The sequence below is a fragment of the Dromiciops gliroides genome, chromosome X (genome assembly GCF_019393635.1).
Source record: "Dromiciops gliroides isolate mDroGli1 chromosome X, mDroGli1.pri, whole genome shotgun sequence".
NCBI classification, from domain to species: Eukaryota; Metazoa; Chordata; class Mammalia; order Microbiotheria; family Microbiotheriidae; genus Dromiciops; species Dromiciops gliroides.
Genome location: NC_057867.1, coordinates 36,492,630 through 36,518,645, shown reverse-complemented (window position 1 = coordinate 36,518,645; position 26,016 = coordinate 36,492,630). Strand labels below are relative to the sequence as shown.

Sequence of the window (26,016 nt, the reverse complement as noted above, 5' to 3'; positions counted from 1 at the left end):
TTTTGAGCTCCTGAAATTCTGCTTTGCTCATAGAGCCTTCTTTGAGGAAGGCATGCCATGCTGGGTGGTCCTGTGCCAGTGTCTCCTATATCTCACAAGTGATCCCAAAGTTCTTCAGAGAGACCAACAGTGAGGTTAATCCAACTGCTCAAGCATGTGTTCCTGACAGCATATAAAACAATCTACACTTATACCCTACCACTTCTCTCCAGTGAGAAAGAGAGTTTCATCATCTGTTTTGGGGAACCAAGCATAGACCCTGAATATAGGAAAGAGCACTGAAGCTCCTCTGTTTCCTCTTAGAACTAGGTATTACAAAATATTATCAATTCTTACGGCCTAAATCCTTGTTTTAATATGAGTCAGAAACTTCTTTTAACTATCAGTTCTTTTTTAAGTCATAAAAGTATTTTATTATTTTCTAGTTACATGTAGAGATAGTTTTCAACATTTGTTATTATAAGATTTCTAGTTCCAAATTTTTCTCTCTCTTCCCCCCCTCCACCTTCCCCAAGACAGCAAGCAATCTGATATAGGTTATATATGTACAATCACATCAAACGTATTTCTGCATTAGTCATGCTGTGAAAGAAGAATCAGAACAAAAGGGGAAAATCTCAAAAAAGAAAAACAAAATAAGTAGAAACAGTATGGTTCAATCTGCATCTAGATTCCACAGTTCTTTCTCCTAGATGTACAGAGCATTTTCCATCATGAGTCCTTTGGAATTACCTTGGACCATTGTATTGCTGAGAAGAGTCAAGTCTATCACAGTTGATCGTCACACAATGTTGTTGATAACTGTGTACAATTTTCTCTTAGTTCTGCTCATCTCACTCAGCATCAGTTAATGTAAGTCCTTCCAGGTTTCTCTGAAATCTGCTTACTCATCGTTTCTTACAGCACAGTAGTATTCCATTACATTCATATACCACAACTTGTTCAGCCAATTCCCCAATTGATGGGCATCCCCTCAATTTCCAGTTCTTTGCCACCACAAAGAGAGCTAGCTGCTAGAAAAAATGTTTGTACATGTGGGTCCTTTTCCCTTTTTATGATCTCTTTGTGATGAAGACTTAATAATGGTATTGCTGGGTCAAAGGGTATGTATGGCTTCATAACCCTTTGGACATAATTCCAAATTGCTCTCTAGAATGGTTGGATCATTAACTATCAATTCTTTTAACTTCTTTTAACAATCACTTGCAAAACAGCATCCTGCCATGAAACCTTCTGACATTCTTATCTATTGCCTGACCATTTTCTAATGGCAGAGACCTGGTCAGCCTGGTAAGGAACCTTATTTGTAATGGATGAGGGTAATCATTAGCCTTATAGAAGGAAGAACTTTCTGATTAATTCAGTTAATGGGTGAATATCCTGCGATCACCTTTGACCAAGTGGAAAGGAGAATCCTTACAGTAATGGCTCAAGAAGGGTTGAATGAGGGGCAGCTAGATGGCGCAGTGGTTAAAGCACCAGCCTTGGATTCAGGAGTACCTGAGTTCAAATCCATCCTCAGACACTTGACACTTGCTAGCTGCGTTACCCTGGGCAAGTCATTTAACCCCCATTGCCTGCAAAAAACAAAAAAACCAAACAAACAAAAGAAGGGTTGAATGATTTGGGGGGGGGGGATGATTATCCGAATGTAAAATGACTATTGTTCTGTCTGATGAATCAGACCTGTTATCTGAACTTTGTGAGTATGTTTTATCACTTTGCGAATTGTGCCTTTGTTTCAGAAGCCTATAAATAGTGAGTTGAAGTGGCTCCTGGAAAGAGATGTTTTAAAGACAGCATCTATTTCTGTCTCTTTGGAGTTTATCTATAAGTAGATAATTGGTTCATTAATGAATTTGTTTCTGGCAGATTTGTGCCTAAAATGAAGAGTGCAGAAATTTTCTTCCACTATAAGAGGTATCTTTGCACTTGGATCCAATGCCTAAAAGGAGCTAGTATGAATCTTTGCCACCCCAGTTCAAAAAAACTTAATGCCCAACTAAGAAAGATGTGTGTGGGAGAAGCTGCCTTTAAAAATCCCTAAGGGTGTGTGTGTGTGTGTGTGTGTGTGTGTGTTTTGAGTAGAGCAGAGCTTCCTGGTCTTACTGACTCTTCATTAAAGCTCAAAGAATCTGACCATTTAAGAAAAATGTCATGCCTGTCAAGCATACCGATATATCTCTGTTTGTTTCTGTTCCTTGTATCTATAGCTCCCCACACTCTTGGGTGGCTTGTTTAGCGTGTGTGTACTTGTTCTGTCTTTACAGGTATAAAAAAGATGTAGTAGGTGTAAGATTATTTAGATCAGAGATTCTTAACCAGGGGTCCATGAACTAGTTTGATTTTTTTTTTCATTATTTGATAACTGTATTTCTGTATTATTGGTTTCCTTGGTAACCCCATCTTATTTAATGCTTTTAAAAAATATTATTCTGAGAAGGGGGTCAATAAACTTCACCACAGTGTGCAAGAGGTCCACAACATAAAAAAATGTTAACTCTTGATATAGTCCAATCCCCACTGATTTGACAAAAGAGAGAACTGTGTCCCAGAGATGACGTACTCAGTGTCACGCATAGACTCCTAGATCTAGAGTTAGAAGGGTCCTCAGATGCCAGCAAGTCTAAACCTCTCAATTTATAGAGGAGGAAACTGAGGCCTAGGGAGAGGAAGAGACTTGTTCAAGATCACACAGGTGGTAAGTAGAAGACCCAGAACTGGAAACTAACAGGTATCTGACCAGAAGTTTAGAAGGACATCTAGACTGGGAAATGGGGCAGTTAAATATAGAGAAGCCTATGTGCTCAAAAGAAGGACTTGAGCACTTTTTCATATATCCATAGCCATTCTACAGAAGAAAATGAATTGGTGTATAAGGGTGAAGTTTTTCAAAATAAGGAGCCTTTATTTATTTATTTTATTTGTTTATTTTTTTGCCAGGCAATGATTTTTCTGGCAAAACCCAAAATGTCTGTTTCCTATTTTATGGTTGTGAGAGGCAAAGTTAAAAGTTTTCTTTCCAGTGACTCCAGAAAGTAGAATTGTAGGGTTTTTTGTTAGTTTGTTTGCTTGTTTCTTTTGCAGGGCAATGAGGGTTAAGTGACTTGCCCATGGTCACACAGATAGTAAGTGTCAAGTGTCTGAGGTCAAATTTGAACTCAGGTCCTCCTGAATCCAGGGCCGGTGCTTTATCTACTGCGCCACCTAGCTGTCCCCCAAGAATTTTTTTCTAAAGGAGAGGAAAGGGAAAAGAGAGAGGGAAGAGAAGGAAGGGAAAAGGAAAGAGAAAAGAGAGAGGGAAGAGAAGGAAGGGAATATTCCTTTGAATTTTTTCCCTTCTCTCTATTTTTTTTTGCAGGGCAATGAGGTTTATTTAATTTGGGGGGGGCAAGCCGGGCAATGAGGGTTAAGTGACTTGCCCAGGGTAACACAGCTAGTAAGTGTCAAGTGTCTGAGGCTGGATTTGAACTCAGGTCCTCCTGAATCCAGGGCTGGTGCTTTATCACTGTGCCACCTAGCTGCCCCCTTCTCTCTAATTTAAAGGAGGAAACTAATGTTTTATTGCCAGAGACAGAGATAGAGATAGAGAGACAGAGAGTAGTGAGAGAACTAGTGCAGGGGCCTTTGCCCCTGCAAGATCAGGCAACAATCTCATCCATCAGGTTATCTTCCAGCCACTTTCTGTTTATCTGATACATTATGATTTATATAATATTGCTCCTATTAGACTGTTTCTCATCGCTGGCAAGGCCTGTTTTGGGATTTTCTTTTTATCTACAGCACTTCACAGTGCGTGGCAAATAATTATTCCTTTTTGATTGATTATTGGATTGATTGATAAACCGATAGGATTTTTTTTCTTTTTTTGATAAACTCTTAGAAAATAGCTTTGGGGGAAAAAGGCATCCAAAATGAAAATTAATTGCCCTTTGAGACAGCAGGTAAAGTTTCCCTTTTTTGTAGCAGGTTTGCTTTGCAGGGCCTCTGTGGGTTTCTCTAGATGATTTGGCAGAATTTAATTGCCTAGTAAATTAGAAGCAAAATCACTGAAAAGGAATTAGATAGAAAAGGAAAAGAAAAGAAAGTGCAGGTTGGAAAAACCAAATTGGCAACATAAGATTTAGAAAGTTTGCTAGAAGTCACTGAAAAAAGAAAATATAATAATTATGATGGGGGCAGCTAGGTGGCACAGTGCATAAAGCATCAGTCCTGGATTCAGGAGGACCTGAGTTCAAATTTAGCCTCAGACACTTGACACTTACTAGCTGTGTCACCCTGGGCAAGTCACTTAACCCTCATTGCCCACAATTATTATTATTATTATTATTATTATTATTATTATTATTATTATTATTACTACTACTATGTTGGTTTGGTAGTGCAGTAAAGCCTGTGGATCCTTTCTTAGAATAACGTAGTTAGGGGCAGCTAGGTGGTGCAATGGATAAAGCACCAGCCCTGGATTCAGGAAGACCTGAGTTCAAATATGGCCTCAGACACTTGACACTTACTAGCTGTGTCACCCTGGGCAAGTCACTTAATCCTCATTGCCCTGCAAAAAAAATAATGTCATTAAATGTTTAAATATATAAATTTCGGTTATATTGCGATAGTTATCCATTTTTAAAGTTCATAAACTTCAGGTGAAGTACCCTACTCTAAGGAGATGGTTATCTGATCGATAGATAAGACCTGAGGAGCATCTCTAATGCCCTCATGACCTAGAAGATATAAGCAAGATTTAATTGGATTCCATTTTGATAGAGCTAACACTGCATTCTCAGTCTAGAATAAATGTCTAAAAAGAGACTACTGATCAAATTAGAAAAAGCCCTGTACTTATGTCAAGACTCTGATTATGAATTAGTTTCAGGTTGGTTTGGGACAGTTAACATCATTTCTGCCCTAGGCAACCACATAAGAATGTTCTACTCCTCCTTAATTAGTGAGATCACCCAATAGTATAATCTGAGGTTCGGGATTTCTTCAATGACCAGCTGTTGTTTATATGTGTTGCCTCATTCATTACTGTTGGCCTGACTTTTTAGACCATGAATTATGAATCCCTTCAAGCCTATGGCCATGGAGTTATGATAATTGAAGACTCTCAGGTTGGGAGTTTGCCTACTCACAACGCACCTTCTCTGTCTTTGACCCTGTCGTGGGTGTCAGGGTCCTGACACATGCTCATGGGGTTAAGAAGTAATTTTGGGGGGCAGCTAGATGGCGCAGTGGATAGAGCACCAGCCCTGGATTCAGGAGTACCTGAGTTCAAATCCGGCCTCAGACACTTAACACTTACTAGCTGTGTGACCCTGGGCAAGTCACTTAACCCCAATTGCCCCGCAAAAAAAAAAAAAAAAAAAAAGAAGTAATTTTTGTTTTACAGGAGCTGAAGCCCTGGAGAGAACCAAGTTGATTCATAAGTGCCCCTGGAAAAACACCAGATATTTGGTGTGGAATGGGGAATTATTGGGCTTTCTGACCTTTACAAAGTTCCATTTGCAGTACGCACAAGAATTAGAGATGAGAATGGAGTCGCAGTACACATTAAGACAGGTTAAGATAAACAAAGAATAGACCATGCTCTCTCTAGATGATTGTTGGAGCTATATTAGAAGGATCAGTATAGAGATTCAGAATATCTACTTTGTAATAACTATGGCAAAGGGGATCAGGCCAGCCATCTCCTTCCAGCTGACCCACAAAATAATGTTACTTTTAAGTTCCATTTGCCAATAAAATGGACCACCTAGCTCTGAGGCAGCTTTGCTTATGTGCGTAAGCTTCTGGCTACTATTTATGCATCTGAAGGGCAAGGACTGGAGATTCAAGTATATTTGACTTTCAGTTTTTGTCTCTCCCCACCCTATGTTCCCAACCTACCACGTATTCAAGAAAATACCCTCACTTCGACTATGCTACTTGGTGTATACCCTTATAGCATCTAGAATAGTTTTGTTCATCTTTCCCCCACCCCTGGAATCTAATATATTAAGGTAAAATGCAGAGAATTCCACATCTGTGTGTTTATATGGTCATGCATGTGTATGAACCAACGAACCGATTAAAAAAAATGGACCTTAATACCGATAAAATATGGCTAAACGACAGGAAGGGCAGGTACAAAATGAAGTCTGAAAATTAACCAACATAGATAATGTGTTAGATTTTTTTGTGCTGGGGGAAAATGAAAGGGGGATAGATGGGGGAAGTGTGGAGGGAAGGTAGAAACCTATTTGAGTCCCCATCCCCTTTACATATTTTAGAAATATTAAGATATAATTTTTTTCAGTGTTTTGATCTAAAATCCTTGATATCACTTGAATGAATGATCTAATCAGTTTTCCCTTGAATAGAAGCTAATTTCAAAGAGCCAGTGTCCAGGTCTAAAGTCTCTTTTCCCATCATTCTTGTTAAAGGCCTGACCAGTTTCTAAGAGAGAGGCCTGATTAGCCCAAGGAGGACTCCTCCCTTAAGTTGATGAAAAGGAATAATGCCTCTGATTGATTCAGTTAAGAGAGGTATTTTTTGTGTTCACCTTTGACCAGGTGGAAAGGAAAATCCTCATAAGGGAGTTAAGAAGGATTGAATAATTTTAAGAAAATTATTTTCCAAAAGTTAGATAACTACTGTTCTATGAGATAAATCAAAACTATTACCAGAACTCTTCCCCAAACTTCATAAGTATGTGTATATATATATATATATATATATATATATATATATATATATATAATTTTTTAGTGAGGCAATTGGGGTTAAGTGACTTGCCTAGGGTCACACAGCTAATAAGTGTTAAGTGTCTGAGACCAGATTTGAACTCAGGTACTCCTGACTCCAGGGCCGGTGCTCTATCCACTGTGCCATCTAGCCACCCCCTCATAAGTATATTTTATCTCACTGTGAAACTTTGTCTTTTATTAGGGAATGCTATAAAGAATGGATGGAAATGGCTCATGGAGAGAGATTTTCAAAGGCCGGATGAATTTCTGTCCCTTTAGATTTTCTCTCTAAACAGATATGCTTAAAATTAATTTATTGACTAATTAATGAATTAATCATCTCTGGTAGATTTGTGCCTGAAACACAGAGTACATAATTTTTCTTCCATAATATAATTTGAATTCTCTTATCTTTTATTCTTGGTTTCATTTATATTGATATAATAATCATTTTGTAACTCATTCTCTTGGTTCTGCTTTCTTGGCACTGTATCAGTTCATATAAGTCTACCTCCCAGTTATTAGGCATCTGCTTTGTTTTTGGTTATGCCCTGCGACAAAAAGGGCTACTCTAAATATTGTGATATGTATGGGCCTTTCTTTCTGTCTTTGACTTCCTTGGAAATATTTACCCAATGGCAGGATGAGTATTAGGGCATAAACAGCTTAGTGACTTGGCTCACATAATTCCAAGATCTTTTCTAGAACCGTTGAACCAATTTACATTTCTCCCAACAGGGTACTCCTGTATCTGTCTTCCCACAATCCCTCCAGCTCTGGCTATTTTCATTCTGTATAATCTTTGCATAGAGGCAGCATAGCCTAATGTAGGGGTCTCAAAACTTTTTTTGTTCACTTACCCACATAAGTAAGTCTACATATATAGGTATAGATATGATTATACATTGCATTATATATTGCGTATGTTTACTTATTTACAAGTCATACAGGTATATGTAGTTCTGTAATCCCATATGTATTATCAAAGTTACATAAAATAGGATTTTAGAAAGATAAGATAAGGATGAAATAATATTTGATCCTAGAGGCAAATGGGAGCCATTGTAACTTGTCAAATAGGAAAGTGACATGGTACCATTGCCTGAGCTGTAGGAAGTGTGGAGGACAAATCGGAGTGGGCAGAGACCCGAGGCAAGAAGTGTTTTCATTTGCTTCTTTTATTATTAGTGATTTGGATCATTTGTTAATATGGCTATTGATTGTTTCTATTTCTTATTTTGAAAACCCTTCCTTTCCTTTACCCACTTTTTCCTTTTCCTGGGAACTTTTGCTAGATAGAGTATTTTGGGACCTCATTATAAGCAAGCAGGCATGTAAATTTATTAGAAATAAGTTAACATGGGGCAGCTAGGTGGCCCGGTTGATAAAACACCAGCCCTGGATTCAGGAGGACCTAAGTTCAAATCTGGCCTTAAACACTTGACACTTACTAGCTGTGTGACCCTGGGCAAGTCACTTAATGCTCATTGGCCTGCAAAAAAAACTTAACATGATTACAGAATATTCCATTTTACAAAAGGATTCATGGCACAATTTCTTGAAAGTCTGAGTTCACCCAACCCATTTCATATAGGATTTCATTCACAAAATTGTGATAGTTAATATAAGCATCACAAACCATGATATGAAGCAATGAACATATACCAGACCCCCCATAGGTGTTTCTGTGGTAGCGGTTAGTCATTAGCAACTGAGGCTAACATACATGAGGAGTCAAAGTGTCCTTCTTTTCCTTCAGGGCCATTTTCTCTGGGGCTCAGGTGTTGACTCCTACATTTGACAATTCTTAATTCCTTTACAATATATACATAGGCGCTCTCCACCTGCTATACTCCCATAGTTTGCTGTGTCACTGAAAGATTTCTAGTTATATAAAGTATTCCCTGTACGAAGAAATGATTTATGAACTTGAGCTGATGAATTATTCTCCCGTTTGATAGCCAAAGGAGTCCATTTAACTGCCTTTATACACCAGCAGTGATTAATCATGATGATATAACAAATTACTAGACAGGAAGAGGCCATTTTCCCCAACAAGTTTGTCCTCAGTTGATTTCCCAGCTTAACTTTATCTCAGTAGCCTTCATTCTTCCCTTACATACCATTAAAATGCCTTTAGTAGCTACAAAAGCTCACTTGCACATAATGTAGTGTTTGCTTTGAACACCTTAGCAATAGTAATATTATATAGAAGCAGCTAGGTGGTACCATGGATGGTGCTGGTGCTGGTGCTGGTGTTGAGAATACTGATGATAGCTGGAATTTATATAGCATTTTAATGTTTGCAAAGCACTTTACAAACATCTCATTTTATCCTCCCAACTCTGGAAGGTAATTATTAGTATCTCCATTTTACAGATTAAATCCAAATAAAATCTGCCCCTCCTTCCCTCCCTCCCTCCCTCTCCCTCTCCCTCTCTCTCTCTCTCTCTCTCTCTCTCTCTCTCTCTCTCTCTCTCTCTCTCTTTCTCTTTCTCTTTCTCTTTCTCTTTCTTTTGGTGAGGCAATTGGGATTAAGTGACTTGCCCAGGATCACACAGCTAGTAAGTGTCAAGTGTCTGAGGTCACATTGGAACTCAGGTCCTTCTGAATCCAGGGCTGGTGCTCTATCCATTGCGCCACCTAGCTGCCACAAATCTGCGTCTCTTCAACTTCTGCCCACTGCTTCCTGGTTCTTCAGCCAAATAGGGCAAGTCAGATCCCTTATGTAGATGGCAGTCCTGGACATCCTTGAAACCAGCTATCTTGCCCCCATCTCTAGGCTCCATATTCCTAGTTCCTTCAGTTCATATTCATATCCCCATCACCATTTCAGTCATTTTCCTCTGGACCCATGGCTCGTCGATGTCCTCTCAAAAACTGTGTTGCCCCAGGGGGCAGCTAGGTAGCACAGTGGATAGAGCACTGGCCCTGGATTCAGGAGCACCTGAGTTCAAATCCGGCCTCAGACACTTAACATTTACTAGCTGTGTGACCCTGGGCAAGTCACTTAACCCCAATTGCCTCACCAAAGAAAACCGTGTTGCCCCAAAATAAACACATTACTCCAGATGTGATCTGACCCATCTTTCTAGGCATTATGCCTTTCTTAATGGCTCATGATCATCATTGTTATTACTAGCATTTATATAGCACTTTAATTTTTGCAAAGTCCTTTATATATGTTAATTTATTTGATCTTCATGACAATCCTTAGAGGTAGGTACCATTATTATCCCCATTTTACATATTTTTGTGTGGTCTTAGAACAGAGGAAGCAGCTTGCTCAACTGTCTCCATTATTATTTTTTCTGGAACCCTTTTCAGATATTTCCCAAGGTCTACGTGGGAGAGCCAAGTTTCTCTACAACCTTTCACATTGCCATTTTAACTGCAGGTCCTGATCCTTCTTTACAAATAATTAATGAAATTAATAATAATAACAATGGCTGGCATTTATATGATACTATGTTCCAGGCACTCTAAGTGCTTTACAAATATTCTCTCCTTTGATCTTTACAACAACCCTGGAAGGCAGGTGCTATTATTATCTTAATTTTACAGTTGAGGACAGTGAAGAGGAGGTTAAGTGACTTGACCAAGGTCACACAACTAGTGGATATTTTTATGTTTCATTTGAACTCATGTCTTTCTTCCTACAGTCCTACTGCTCTATCCACTGGGCTATAGACTAAGCTAAGACACTAGCTGTCTTAAACTGAATTTAAGAATTTGTTCATGGGGCAGCTAGGTGGCTCAATGGATAAAGCACCAGCCCTAGATCCAGGAAGATGGAGGACCTGAGTTCAAATCCAGCCTCAGACACTTGACACTTACTAGCTGTGTGACCCTGGGCAAGTCACTTAACCCTCATTGCCCTGCCCCCCCAAAAAATTTGTTCATATTAATAAGCTTCTAGTAAATAATTGAGAATTGACTAAAATTGTGCTAACTTTCTCTACATGTTGAATCAGCTTTCCATAGGAAACTGTACATGTCCCCTTCCCTTGTGTCTATTTTTAATGTTTTGTTTTGTTTTGTGCTTTTACTCCCTAAGTGTTTATTTAGTATCTTGGTCATTCATTGCATCCTGAATCCTTCCCAATCTTATAAAGATTCTCTTACCTGATGAGCAGCCACTTAGGAAGAAAGAAACTACCACTGGGTTCCACACTGGATAATCAGGTTGTTCATGCAGCACAGAGAGATAATTCCTTGGACAGAATTCAAGAACACCAGAAAAAAAGGAGAGACCTTTCAAGGTCTGAAGTAGGACATGGTCTACCACTTCTCTTGTTCCCCCTCCTCTGCCCCCAGTTATTATCCACTTTGTCAGTACTCAAGGGGAAAAGATCATGGCTTTTCCCCAACAGTTACTGTTTTCTCCAAATATTCTCTACTTCCGAGTTGGATGGAGTTGAATGCAATGTAATGATTTCATGAGTTCAGTTCCCAACCCTCTGATTTTAGCTGCATGGTGTTGAGTTACCAATTAGGTTATTCCATTTGCCCAATTTCTTTCAAACTAGGAAATAATGGGTGGCCTACTGAGGCCTGAAGAGGGAAAATGTAACATAAATATACCAGAATGCCATAGCCCAAAGTGAATCTATCCTTGACAGAATTCAATGTGAAAGGGGAAAATGATTTTGAAATAAACCTTTCTATTTGTACACTTGAAGATCTGCATGCATATATTTTATCTGAGTGTATATCTGCACTTGTGAGTGTGAATGTATATTGTGTGTATATACAGTCATGACTCACTTATCTGGATAACTCTTGCTCTATCCATTAGAACACAGCTGAGAATCACAAAAGCCCCTGAGTAGCCCAAATAGATGTAACAAAGCCCTGCTATAGAGTATATGCCTTTTATTTTAAAGAGAACCTGACAGGGCCCGGATCTCAGCCTACTTCCAACATGGACCCAAATCTTATGGGCTTATCTATTGACTTGTCCAGCCTATAGTAGATCCAAAGCAGCAAATCAAAGGCAGGGTATAGACAGACACACTTAGAAGAGAAAGAAATGTGAGCTGACAAGACAGAAACGCAGTAACTGTAGCCCTCTGGGGCCATTTAGCGTAGGGGCAAGCAGCAATTCAGTCACACTAGCGGACAGCAAAGTACAATTGGTGAATTGATAATGATGACTCAGAATCATCAAGCAAAGGCCATATCATATTCGTTTCTATTAAAATGTCATTTTATATTCATTTATATTAAAATGACCACAAATCATCAAGCAAAGGTCATATATTCACTTTAAGAGGGCAATAATAATAATAATATATGTTTTGAAATGTATTCACTTTAAGGTTTACAAAGCACTTTTTTTTCTTTTTTTGTGGGACAATGAGGGTTCAGTGACTTTCCCAGGGTCACACAGCTAGTAAATGTCAAGTGTCTGAGGCTGGATTTGAACTCGGGTCTTACTGAATCCAGGGCCGGTGCTTTATCCACTGCAGTGCCACCTAGCTGCTTCCTTATCCAGTTAATAATTTTTAAAGTTAGTTTTAGTGCCAAGGGGAATATAGCTCATTCCTTTATAGTGCTTAATAGATTAATTATTGTGTTTGTATGTCTAGATGGATTTTAAAATGACGTCACTTCTATAGCCTTGATTTCCTCATCTGTAGCATAGGATGATACTGCTAATAGATGGAGACATGAATACAGAAATGTAGAACCCATGGCAACCCATTTTCATACTTGGAGCTCATAGAATAGCTTCACCAGGCTCACTGTACTGTTATTCTGCATCTACTCAATCCCATAGGTCATAAATCCCCCACTGATGTGCGTCAGTCAGAAGAAATAATAATCAATTAAATACAAAGGCATTTAATTAAATATTAGAGTAAGAAAAGTAATGACAGATTCCTCCTCTCATAAACCCACAGTCCCCTTCCCCACAAATATGTACAGTATCTGTAGGATCATATGTGAAAGGCACACAAATCATTAGGCTCTCTTAGCCTCAGTTTCCTCATCTATTAAATGGGCAGGTGTGAAATTGATGGCTTTTGAGGCACCTTTCAGGTCTAGACCCATGATCCTCTGTACTTGTGGCACCAAGTACATTCCAGGTGTCCTTGGACCCAGGATGGCAGAGGAGGAGACAGCGGAGGGGGTGGGGGGGCGATGCTGGGATTTAGGGTTGAGAGTCCCAGGCTATAGAAGGTGGGGTAGGGTCAAGGCAAAACTGAAACCAGCTGCTTCCTGGTTGGCAAGTCAGACCTTCAGAAAGTTACTTGACCTTTCTGGCCTTGGTTTCCTCTTCTATAAAACAAGGTTAGGTTATTTTCCTTCTTCTTCTTCTTCTTCTTCTTCTTCTTCTTCTTCTTCTTCTTCTTTTTTTGCAAGGCAATTGGGGTTAAGTGACTTTCCCAAGGTCACACAGCTAGTAAGTGTCATGTGTCTGACGCCAGATTTGAACTTAGGTCCTCATGAATCCAAGGCCAGTGCTTTATCCACTGCACCACCTAGCTGCCCCAGGTTATTTTCCTTCTGAGGTCTCTTTCACCTATGGGTCTGTGGTAATTCTGTGAATAAAAAAAAATCCCATTAGAATAAGAGTAAACATTGTCAAGGTATCTCCTGAGAGAAATTCTGTGAGGAGAAAGGATTCAGAGGCAACTAGATGGCACAGTGGATAAAGCACCAGCCGTGGATTCAGGGGGATCTGAGTTAAAATGCGGCCTCAGACACTTGACACTTACTAGCTGTGTGACAGTAGAGAAGTCATTTAACCCCAATTGCCCTACTCCCCCCCCCACCAAAATGGAATTATGAAAAAGAAAAACTTAGTACTAAGTAGAGTTCTCTCAAGGTTGAATGAGCTGCCTTGGGAACAAACAGGTACCCCCATGTTGGAGTAGATGGAGGATAAAGCACTGGCCCTGGATTTTAAATCTGGCCTCAGACACTTGACACTTACTAGTTGTGTAACCCTGGGCAAGTCAATTAACTCTCATTTCCCTACAAAAATTTTTTAAAAAATTAAAAATTTTAAAAGAAATCTCAGGGCAGCCAGGTGGCACAGTGGATAAAGCACCAGCCCTGGATTACACTCGACATTTACTAGCTGCGTGACCCTGGGAAAGTCACTTAACCTTCATTGCCCTGCAAAAAAACACAAAAGAAAGAAAGAAGAAAAAAATTAGATGGCCACTTGTTGAGTGGGTTGTCAAAATAAAGCTCTTTTCAGATTTAGATTAGCCAAGGCCACAGGAATCCCTCTCAATTCTTGAATTCTATGATGATGTAATCATTAGTTCACAATCTACTGGATGGAATGGAAAGGGAAAAGAATGGAAACATTTCCACTTCCTAGACAGTTCATCATCTTCCCTTCTCCAGGAAGCCCAAGGCATGGGCCTCTGCTAAGGGGTGGCTATTAAATCACATCCCCTGAATGGAAGTGGGGCACCAAGTACACTCCAGGTGACCTTGGGCCCAGGATGGAACAGGAGGTAGCAAGGCTGAAGGTGGTGCTGGAATTTAGGGTGAAGAGTCCTGGGGTGTAGACAAAGGTGGGACAGGGCCAAGGCAAAACTGAAATCAGCTACACCCTGACTGGCAAGTCAGAGCTGAAGGGCTGTAAATAGCCCCACTCCACAATCTAAGTCTCAATTAGCAGGCAAAGGGATATGGCAGAAGGCCCCTGTTTGGTGTTCAAAGAATATTGAGTCTTGTTCATTCCTTCACCTGCAGTGAAGAAACAGAGGTGGCTGTTTTGCCCAATAGCTTCTCCCAGCAGAGGCACAGTACCCCTTGGCAAGCTGGGAGTTTCTCGGCTGACTCAGAAGCGCTCTGTGCCCACTGGATCACTGCAGGACACTTTTCTCATGGAGAAACCTGTTAGTCTCAAGCAGACCTTCATTTTGAGATGCTCAATGAGAACCATCAGGAAAAGTCACCAGGCCAAGGCCATCTATTTTGTGGCTTTTGAATTCTGCCTCAAAGGTCACTGCCCTGGGAATAAAGACTCCAACACCAGTGAACTTTCCTTGGCAAACTACCCTTGATATCTTTTTTTTTTTTTGCAGGGCAATGAGGGTTAAGGGACTTGCCCAGGGTCACCCAGCTAGTGTCAAGTGTCTGAGGCCTGATTTGAACTCGGGTCCTCCTGAATCCAGGGCTGGTGCTTTATCCACTGTGCCACCTATCCCTGATATCTTGAGCCATCTGAAAAAAAGTCAGTACCCCTAAACCACCAAATAATCAGTTCTCAAAATAAGCCAAGTAGGTAACACCATCTGCAAACACCAGTTAGCCATGCCTGTGGCCCTCCTTCTAACATCAGCTTGAGTAGGGGAAGAAGCCTTTTGTCAGGGTCATGGTGACAGCTTGCAGAAGAGCAGTGTATCCAGTACAGAAGCTATCATCTGGTAAGGCCTAGTGATCAGCCCTTTGCTTGTTTGTTCTTAAAGATTGGAGAAGGGTGTGTTTATGTGTGTGGTGTGTGTGTTTATAGGAATCAGTGTAACAACCACAAGAGATAGTTAGAGGCTTGTTATCTTCATAGGAAAGTTGGGGACCCCCCTCAAGATCCAGCTTCACCTGGCCAGCCAATGCTGCTGGCTGCTCCATTGCCACATACCACAGACCCCCAAACTATAGCATTTAGTAAGGACTTGGGGGCAGCTAGGTGGCGCAGTAGATAAAGCACCAGCCCTGGATTCAGGAGGACCTGAATTCAAATCCAGCCTCAGACACTTGACACTTACTAGCTGTGTGACCCTGGGCAAGTCACTTAACCCCCATTGCCCCATCCCCCCCCCCAAAATAAGGACTTGGCAGAGTTTCAAATTTGGATGACTTTCCTATATCCTAGGAAAAAGGGCTCTGTTTTTAAAGACATGCATGATGATTTTTGTCATCTCACCTCCAGGTTTCAGCCTGACAGAGATCTGCTATTTGTTCCTGATGTAATGGAGGGGTGGGGGAGTAAAAGGGGTGCCAGTAAGTCTAGTACATCCTGGTGGTTCAGTGAGGTCACCTGCACAATTAGATCACCTGTCACATTGAATGCGATGATCTAGGCTAATAAAGAAACCCCAGAGTATACAAATCTTCCAGTTCTGCCTGCAAAAGTCAGCTTCTATACTTGGCTGAGGAAGAAATATCCATTATGCTGTAGTTCTGTGAAGGAGTGAAGGAAGCCGAGTTCCAGTTTCAACCTTGATACTGGTTGTGTGACCATGGGCAAGTCTTTGGCCACTTCTAAGCCTCAGTTGATTCATCTGTTACATGGAAATATTAGTGCTTCCCTATATATCTACCTATGAAACCTATTGTGAGGAAAACACTTTGTCAAATTGAAAGCTCAGTGGGAGTTATTGTTATTCCATTGAATTCAAGAGAACCATACACTGTGGGTACAGTAATAGATGTACTATAACCCTGCCCTCTAGAAAAGGAAGTCTTAGTTTGGTGAAGCTATGGACTCTTTCTCAGAATAATATTGTAAACAAAATGCATAGTATTACAAAGGAAACCAATTATATAGAGAGAGTTATGAAAATATGCAACAGGGGCAGCTAGGTGGCGCAATGGATGGAGCACCGGCCCTGGATTCAGGAGTACCTGAGTTCAAATCCGGCCTCAGACACTTGACACTTACTAGCTGTGTGACCCTGGGCAAGTCACTTAACCCCCATTGCCCCACCAAAAAAAAAAGAAAATATGAAACAATACAAGTTCAGAGACCCCAGGTTAAGAACTCATGCTCAAGAGGTTTGCCTTCAAAACCTTCTTTGCTATTGTAATAAGACTATCTCTCAGTGCCGAGATGATATATCAAACAACCGAGGTGTTGCCCATAATCACAGAGTCAATCAGTAAACACACATTTATTTAGCACCTACTCTGTGCCAATGGCTGCAAAGCTTACGTGATGAAAACCTCATAGAATTATTTGGAAGAGAGCGAAAATAGAAAATGGAGTCCCCTATGCTGAACTTTTTGCTGCTGGATTTTTATTTCCTCTTCCACTTTAGAGCAGCCCGTGTGTCAATGAAGTCAAATCTAATTGGTGCCCTTTACTAGTTAGTGATGGCTAGATATGCCAGCAGAAGCTCCCAAAGGTGTCAACATTTCACCTGCTTGCCATAAGTGGGATATACTCACGATTCATCCACACCCAGACAAGGGGCCTGAGCTTCCTCAGAGACTCAGAATTCAGACTATGGGCGAACTCGGGTTCTCTGAGTAGTTAGAGAATACCTGCAAAAACCTGTCACTGATGTGTCCATGTACAAAAATGAAATAGGGCCTCAAGACATGAAGTCTGTATTAAAAGAAAAAGATTCTTTCTAAAGGCTTCTTTATAAAGTGGGATGATTTATAACAATGAAGAAAAGTCTTCATGGTATTATTCTGTTGTGTGGCTGTGGATTATAGAATATTAATTATACTTGCTGAGGAATTGAAAATTAATATCACCTGTAGGGCATGGTAAGTGTGAGCAGGCCCCAAAATCTCATAAATGAAGAGCTAAAGAGAAATATAAAAGTGTGGGGCAGCTAGGTGGTGCAGTGGATAGAACACAGGCCCTGGAGTCAGGAGTACCTGAGTTCAAATCCGGCCTCAGACACTTGACACTTACTAGCTGTGTGTCTCTGGGCAAGTCACTCATTGCCTCATTGCCCCACAAAAAAACAAAAAAAAACAAAAACAGGAAAGTGGGTTGATGGTCTAGATCAGGCCTGAAATAGGCTGAACCAGTGGTTCAATTTTGGTATTAGAATGAAATTAGACACTCAAAGACCACCTATCATTTAAGAAAAACGAAGTTTATATAACAACAGCATAGAAAAGACACCGAGCTGGGGCTCAACACTGGTTAGGTAGATGTAGCCCCTCTCATCTCCATATGGAAATGTATCTTTTCAGAAGAGTGTGCTGACTCACATAACCTTGGGGCATCCATTCTCATGGGTTGGCCTTTTTCTGCCCCTGGTGATCAGGAAGTCATATTAATAATTCAAGCCCTAGTCTCCTGGACCAATCAAAGTTCAAGAACAGCTTCTATGATTCTTGTGCAAAATCTAGCCCAAAGTTCATTGTTATAAATCATCTGACTCTTATCAACTTTTCTAAGAAACCTGGCAGAAAAACTGGCATAATAGATGCCATTAGGGAGATGTATGAATGAAAAAGAAGATGGGCCAATCAGGCAGCATGAGTGAGGGATCAAGCAACTAATTAGTATACATTACCTACTATGTACCATGTTCTGTGCTGGGCACTAAAGCAACAAAGGCAAAAATGAAATAGCCCTTGAACTTTTGGAGCTTGTGAAGTTCACATGGGGAGGGAGGCAAGCATGTACATATAATTTTATGCATACATATACATGTGCATACACATAAATATAAATATACATACACACACATACAGATACATGCACACATATACCTACCTATATACACACATACACATACATGTACGTGCAAAATGAAGAGAAGGTAATTGGGGAGGGAGGGCACTACCAATCGGGGGTGAGGAGGGAAAGCCTCATATAAAATGTAGGACTTTAGCTGAGTTTGAAAGGAGACTGATGACTCCAAGAAGTAGAGGTTTCATGTGAGAAACAACTAAGAGTCAGATACCATCCTGTAGAGTACGTAAAGGAGAGTAATGTATAAAAAGATGGAAAAGGTAGGAAGGGCAGGTTGTGAAAAGCTTATAGTGCCAAATGGAGCAGTTTTTATTTAGTCCAATAGGTCATAAGGAGCCAGTAGAACTTACAGAGTAAAAGAGTAACATGGGCAGACCTATGCAATGGGAGAATCACTTTGGCAGCTCTGTGAAGGATGGATTGGAGTGGGGAGAGACTTGAGACAAGGAGGCTAAATAGGAAGCCTTTTCATTAATCTAGGCAACAGGTGAACTAGAGCAGTGATGGCGTGAGTGGAGAGAAGAGAGTATATTAGAGACATCTTGTGGATGTGGGAATGACAAGATTAAGCAGCTAATTGAATAGGTGTGGGGAGAGTTAAGAATTTAGTATGCACTGAGATCTCAAACCTGGGATGACAGTGCCTTTGACAGTAATAAGGAAATTCTGAATGGTGGGAAAGGGGAAGGAAAGATAATGAGTTCTGTATTGAACATATTTAGTTTGAGATGCCACTGGAATTTCAGTTCAAATCATGCAATAGGCAATTCTTGGTTTGGGGCTGGAGCTCAGGAGAGAGTATGCCTGGAAATGAAGAACTCAGACTCACCTGCATAGAGATGATAATTGAAACCATGGATTCTGGTGAGGTTAACCAGTATAAGAACATAGACACAAAAGATAAGAAGCGCCCAAGACTGAGCCTGGGGTATATAGTTAGTGGACATGGCATGGATAAAGATCTAGCAAAAGAGACTGAAAAGGAATGATCAGACTTAAAGGCTAAGAGAAACCTGAAAGGGGATGCCATCCAAGAGAGAAGGTAATCAACAGTGTCAGTGTTTCCAGAGGATTGAGAAGAGCCCATCATATTCTGAAATTAATATGTTATTCACTGATACAAGTCCTGTACCCTAAAGAAATCAAAGAAAGAGGGAAAGTGAGCTACATGTACAAAAGCATTTATAGAAGATCTTTTTGTAATATCAAAAACCTGAAAACTGGGGACAGGGAGAAATATACCTATCAATTGAGGAATGCCCAAACAATTTGTGGTATAATAAAGTGATGGAATGATATTGTGTTATAATAACTGGAAAAAAGGATAGTTTCAATAATACTTGAGAAGACTTGTATGAACTGATGCAGAGTGAAGTAAGCAGAACAAGGGGAAATATGTAAAATATAAACCACTTAAAAGATAAGCACAGGGACAAAGCATGACTCCAGAGGACTAATGATAAAGAATGCTACCTGCCTCCTGATGGAGAAGTGGTGGACTCGGGATGGTGAATGGGGGGGGGGATGGAGGAGGAGGGGAGAGAGGAAGAGAGGAGAGAGAAGAGAGATATGTAATGGCAAAAATTCTAAATAAAAAATAGAGAGAGAGATTGGTTGATTGATTGATTGGATACAGCTGATGCAAGAATTTGTATTGTTTGACTCTGCATATTTGTTCCAATAGTGGTGTTTTACTTTTTCTCTTAAATAATCAGAGGGGTGAGAAGGGTGAGAAAATTAGTTTTGATTCATTGAAAAAAAATAAAATTTAATTTAACAATAAAATGAGCTGATAAAACAAAAAATAATATTATTTGTAAGTTCAGGAAGGTTACTTTCTTTTTTTGTTTGTTTTTTGTATATGTGAGGTAATTGGGGTTAAGTGACTTGCCCAGGGTCACACAGCTAGTAAGTGTCAAGTGTCTGAAGCTGGATTTGAACTCTGGTCCTCCTGAATCCAAGGCCAGTGCTCTATCCACTGTGCCACCTAGCTGCCCAGGGAAGGTTACTTCCAGTTGAGTGATAAGATTGGAAACCAGAATGCGGAAGATTAAGAAGGGAAAGGAAAGGAAGTAGTGGTCCCAAGTATAGATGGCCTTTTCAAGGAGTTCTGAGATGAGGACAGATAGAGGATGATAGCCAGTATGGATACTACCATCTAGTAAGGTTTAGTGATCGGTCTTTTATTTTTAAAGATTGGAGAAAGGTGTGTTTCTCTCTGTGTGTGTGTGTGTGTGTGTGTGTGTGTGTGTGTGTGTGTGTGTGTGTAGGAAGCAGGAAAGGAACCAGTAAGTAGTCTTTGAATTGCCTTGGCATTCTCCTCTCAAAGCAAGGAAGGTCCTAATGATTTTGACTTGATTCTCCATAGAGAATTTAGGAAGAAGACATTGTCAAGGAAAGAGCAGGAAATGATGAGTTGTCATCTGCGTGGTTAGAGAGAACATTCTCATTGATGAGAGCCCCAGATCCACTTTAGTATTTCGAGAGAGCTGATACTTATATAGTGCTTCAGGTTTTTCCAAGAACTTTTTAAAAACATTTATCTTCACAACACTGAGAAGTCGGGAAACCCGAGTTCTATTTCTGCTATTCGCTTGTATTACCTTGCCAAGTTCCTTCTCTTCTCTTGATTAGCCTCTGTTTTTTGATCTGTAAAATGAGGGAATTGGAACCCAAAGTTACCAAAGTTAATTTAAGAGGGAATATAATGAGTTATATTTTTGCAACACTGAGCTTGAGATACTGATGAAACTTCAATGTGGAGATGATGCAGGCTTGGAGCCCAAAAATGAGATTAGGGCTGGATATATTGATTTTGGAGGAGTTATCTGCATGGAGACAATAATTGAATTGTTAGTAGCAATTCTCCATTTGCAATCAACAACCCCACTTCTTTTCACAAGTGACTTTTTCATTTCCTAGTATCTCTAAAAATAAATTCTTCCCTGTGTTGTGGGCTGCTGATTAATGACCTCCTGACCATCCTGTGATTTCTGACTTATTTCCTGTTCTGATCTCTTATTTCCAGCTGAGGATAGAGATGGGTTGTGAAGTGAAAAGTCCTTCCTGATACATGACATTTTTGGGGGGGTGAGGGGGTTGTTTAAAAGAAAATCTATACTAAGCTCAGAAAGAGATGGGACACGCTCTAGGGCAAAGAGCTGATTTTCATCTAAATAGTTTGTCTGGTTCTCTTTTCAGAGTTTTGGGGGGAGTCTGGAGAAAGATATGACATTTCTCCATTTGGCAAGGCCAGAACATTTCAGTATTATCAGTTTCTCTTGTAAAAGCCTTGTTCCCCCATCCTCAAATTTGAAAATCTGATCCTGCTTTACTTTGTATGATTTCAATTCCTCGAGTACTTTTTAAATTTAAGATCAGCTCATTTCTCCTGGGTTTTACCCATGGTCCTCAGCTTCTATCAGAAACTGTGGCTGTGCTGCCCATTTGTAAGCAGAGAGTCAAAGAGAAGTGCACATGAATTTTGAAAGCTATAAGCTCACATTCTAATAAATGAGGCTCCCACCCCCTATTTTAAGTCTGTGTGAATCTTTTGTTTCTTGTAAACAGCATGTAGTTAGAGCCTACATTATAGTTCACCCTGTTAACCTTTGTCCATTTTGGGGATGTGATTATCCCAGTCATGTAATGATGCTTGTTGTTATGATTGTTAATGTTGTATTTCCTGCCACCATAAATTCTTAGGCTTTTTCCTCTTTTCCTCCTACCTTCATTTTTACAAATAAAGGGTGGAGGGTCAGTAGGTGGCGCAGTGGATAAAGCACCAGCCCTGGATTCAGGAGGATCTGATTTCAAATCTGGCTTCAGACACTTGACACTTACTAGCTGTGTGACCCTGAGCAAGTCACTTAACCCCAATTTAATATTTGTTTTGCTTATGACTATTCTCTCCAAGAATATATTCTACCACTCGTAACCCTTCCCTTTTCCCTTCCTACATCTATGTCCTCAAAGAGTTTTTTGTTTGTTTTTGTGGGGCAATGAGGGTTAAGTGACTTGCCCAGGGTCACACAGCTAGTAAGTGTTAAGCGTCTGAGGCTGGATTTAAACTCCGGTCCTCCTGAATCCAGGACCAGTGCTTTATCCACCCCCGCTCCCCATGAGTTTTATGGATTCCTGCACCACAATCTTTGTGTGTATGTGTTCTCACCTCTCCTTTGTCCAGGTCAGATAAAAGTTAAGTCCATAAGGTATCCATTTCCCTATCCCTGGCCCCATGTACATATAAACTTCTCAGATACCCGTTCATAACACAGTAAGTTCCTCCCTCTTCTTCCTAATGTTTTTGTTGACGTAGTCATTTTCCCCCTCACTTTTATTTCCTGTCTTAAATCCATCACAACAGAACAAAAGCAAACCTGGACCATGTGTTTGTCTAACTGAACTCTCTTTGCGTCCCTTAAAGTCATTAGGACTTTGAAGGAACTCATGTCTCTTCCCCTCTAGAATGTAGTTGCTTCTGCCGCATTCAGCCTCTTGAAGTTACTTATATGTATTTTTATGTTCTTCTTGATGCTAGCATTGGCACATCAAAGTCTCTACTCAGTTCTGGCCTTTTTAAAATAATCAGTAGTGCTTGAAAGTGCTATATTTTATGAAAGGTCCCTTTCCCCCATAGGACTATACTCTATTATACAGAGTAAACTGTTCTTGTTTACAAGCGTTCTTTATTGTGTTGTCCTTGTCGTCGTTGTTCTTTAGTCTTACCCAGAGTCATACAACCAGTCATACGGAACAGCTGAAAATTGAACCCAGATCACATCATACTGCCTCCCACCACACAGATTCTTTTACAATGTAAACAGCTCATGGCTCAGTGGATAGAGCATTGGTCCTGGAGTAAGGAAGACCTGAGTTCAGATTCAGACTCGGATACTTCCTAGCTCTGTGACTCTGGGCAAGTCACTTCAACTCTGATTGCTTAACAAAAGGATCCACTGGAGAAGGAAATTACAAACCACCTTAGTATCTTTTTCAAGAAAACCCCATGAACAATTGGTCCCCAGGGTCACAAAGGGTCAGACACAACTGATTGAAGAACAACAACAAATGAAAACACTCATAAAAATTCCCATTAAATTTCACTAATGTCTTCATTTTGTATGTCTCTGTCCCTCTCACAGTGCTCAATGTTTTTTGATTTAGCCTATAAGGGCCTTCAAAGAAAAGGTTATTTATGGAATAAACCATACTTATACCCCCTCTGCGTTTGAAATATGTGCTGCTTTTGATGGGAGTTGGACCTCAGTTCATTATTGCACTATCTACAAAGTGAAGGTTAATAAGTAAATGAATTGTGTGAAAAAGATTGCAGGGGACATATTTGACTAACTTAAGAAGAACCAGATTTTCATTGATTACATCTTTAAATCAAAGTCGATGCTGCTGACCATATAACATATTACCTTTTTATATAGCAAAAATTCTACCTGAAAAGACAAGAAGAAGACTCCATTTCTGATCATTACCATTTCAGGCTGATATCTCTACTCCGCCTCCCTTCCCTACTAGCACCCTAATTACTTTAATCCATGAAATTTCAGAAAATGGCCCATCATTAGCAGGTGCATGGTCTAGTATTTTTCTTGTAGTCCATTACTATATTTACAAGCTACTCCAAAAATGGTAGATTGATTGAGTTTCACAGGATTCACATTATGGAATCACAGAGTCATGGAATGTCAGACCTGAAAGGAGAAACCTCAGAGGTCATTGGATCATAGAGTTACAACAAGAAAGGACCCCAAAGGCCTTTATGGAGTCCAACCTCCTCATTTTACAAAGGAGGAAACTGAGGCCTAGAGTAGTGAAGTGATTTACAAATTGCTTGACCTTAGTCTCACACACACACACACACACACACACACACACACACACACACACACATAGTAAATGGCAGAGCCAGGATTGGAATTCAATCCCCAGGATTCCAAATTCAGAGAGAGAGAGAGGAAGGAAGGAAGCAAGCAAGTATGCACACATTCACTTATTAAGCACTTGCTAAGTGCCAGGTCCTGTGCTAAGAGGTGAACATGCCAAAATTTAAAAAGAGAAAGACTGTCCTCAGGGAGTTTCCATTCTAGAAGAGGAAGACAATACATAAAAGGGAGAGGTGATGAGGGAGAGAGTTCTGTTCTGGAAAGGTGGAAAGGAGAGGGGAGGGGGAGGCTAATACATGACCTGGTATTAGATACCTTCCCCCTCAGAAAGGTTGTGGTGCATGCAAACTAGCTGGTTTCTTCTATCCTGCAAACTTGAGCCTCCCCCACAGATAGTTTTGACATAGGAAAGATTCCCTAGGGATAAATGGCTTCCTCTTTGTCTTCCATAAGATCTCTATGAACTGTTCTTTTCCTGTCCCTTCCCTCAAGCAGTTAAGTAGCTACTCATATATGCCATCACTCCATCCTGCTTACTAACAGTGTTTGAATCAGCAGCTATCTCATTCCCATGGCTTTGGGCTCTACCCCTTTTGTTTAGATGGAGAAGGAAATAGGTGGGATTGTCTGATTCTCCAGGATATTCCCCTGTGGTCATTTGATACTTGGACTTATTGTTGGAAAGCCTCAAAATCTCCCACAAGGTATCTAAAATCTCTGCTTTAATAACATTTATAAGTGAACAGTTGGGCCAGGGTTTAAGCTCTTGTTGCTCAATTACATCAAAATAGTGGTGAGGGCTCAGAAGAGGGGTCTCACCTTTATTTTTAAGCAATTAAACCAAAGTAATCATGTTCTTTTTTTTTTAAGCCTTCCCACTTTTTTTCAATCATCTTCAGACACCATCTATTAAAGATCCTGTGCCAAGACATATGACTAGACACTCACTGTTCACAGATGTTCAGGAAATATATTCCCTGCCTGACTGCAAGATAATAGAAGGTCCAGCCAGAGAGTTCACAGGATCATAAATTTCGAGTTGAAAGTGATCTGAGAGACCCTATAGTCCAACCCCCTCATTTTAAAGAAGAAACTGAGGCACATGGAGTTGAAGCTACATATCAAAGGTTAACCTTAGGATTACAGGCCTAAAACTGAAAGGTCATCTTAATATAGCCCCCTGACTTCACAGAGGCAGAAACCAAGGACTGGAAAGACTGTCACTTGCCCAGAGTCACAAAGCTAGTAAACATAAGAGATGGGATTTGAACCCCAAACCTTCTGCCTTTGAAGCCTGTGCTTTTTCTAGTGTATTACAGTGCCTAATAAGATAATAGGAAAAACAAAGGGAGACAAACAGGTGCATGAGAAATTAGTGAAAAATACCCCCAACTTCCAATGGAGATGTGGTTTTAGCTTACCCATTAGAGCAGGAATTCTTAACCTGTGGTCTGTGAACTTGGTGCTTTTTTTTTTTTTTGAGCTATTTGAGTTAACCGTATAAAAGATGGATGGCTGAAACCAAATCTCAGGCTTGCTTCTTGTTAATCAATCAAGCATATTTTATTAATTATTCATCTACCAGATTTTATTAATGTACACTCTACCAACCCATATGCCTCCATCTTTTCCACAGTAATAGCTGCCTTCTGTTGTAGTACCCCTAAATCTTGCAAACACTTAGAGAAGCTCATTGAACTCCTAGCTGATATTTCTTTTTTTTTTTTTGTAAGGCAATTGGGGTTAAGTGACTTGCCCAGGGTCACACAGCTAGTGTTAAGTGTCTGAGGCCGGATTTGAACTCAGGTACTCCTGACTCCAGGGCTGGTGCTCTATCCACTGCACCACCTAGCTGCCCCCTAGCTGATATTTCAAAAAGAGAGAGATGAAGGAGGAAGAACTTAATAACTGATGATGAAAGGGAAAGAAGGGAAATATGGCAGCAAGGCAGAGTTTTGTACTGAAGAAGTACTGATCT

The 26,016-nt window shown here is 40.2% G+C and overlaps 1 protein-coding gene and 1 pseudogene across 1 annotated transcript in view; one reads left to right on the top strand and one right to left on the bottom strand.

The window, feature by feature from the left end:
- Positions 1-26,016, top strand: part of IL1RAPL2 (interleukin 1 receptor accessory protein like 2) — a 953,666-nt gene that overhangs the window by 579,344 nt on the left and 348,306 nt on the right. The gene's annotated exons all lie outside the window — the stretch shown is intronic.
- Positions 14,430-15,074, bottom strand: LOC122733494 (annotated as a pseudogene).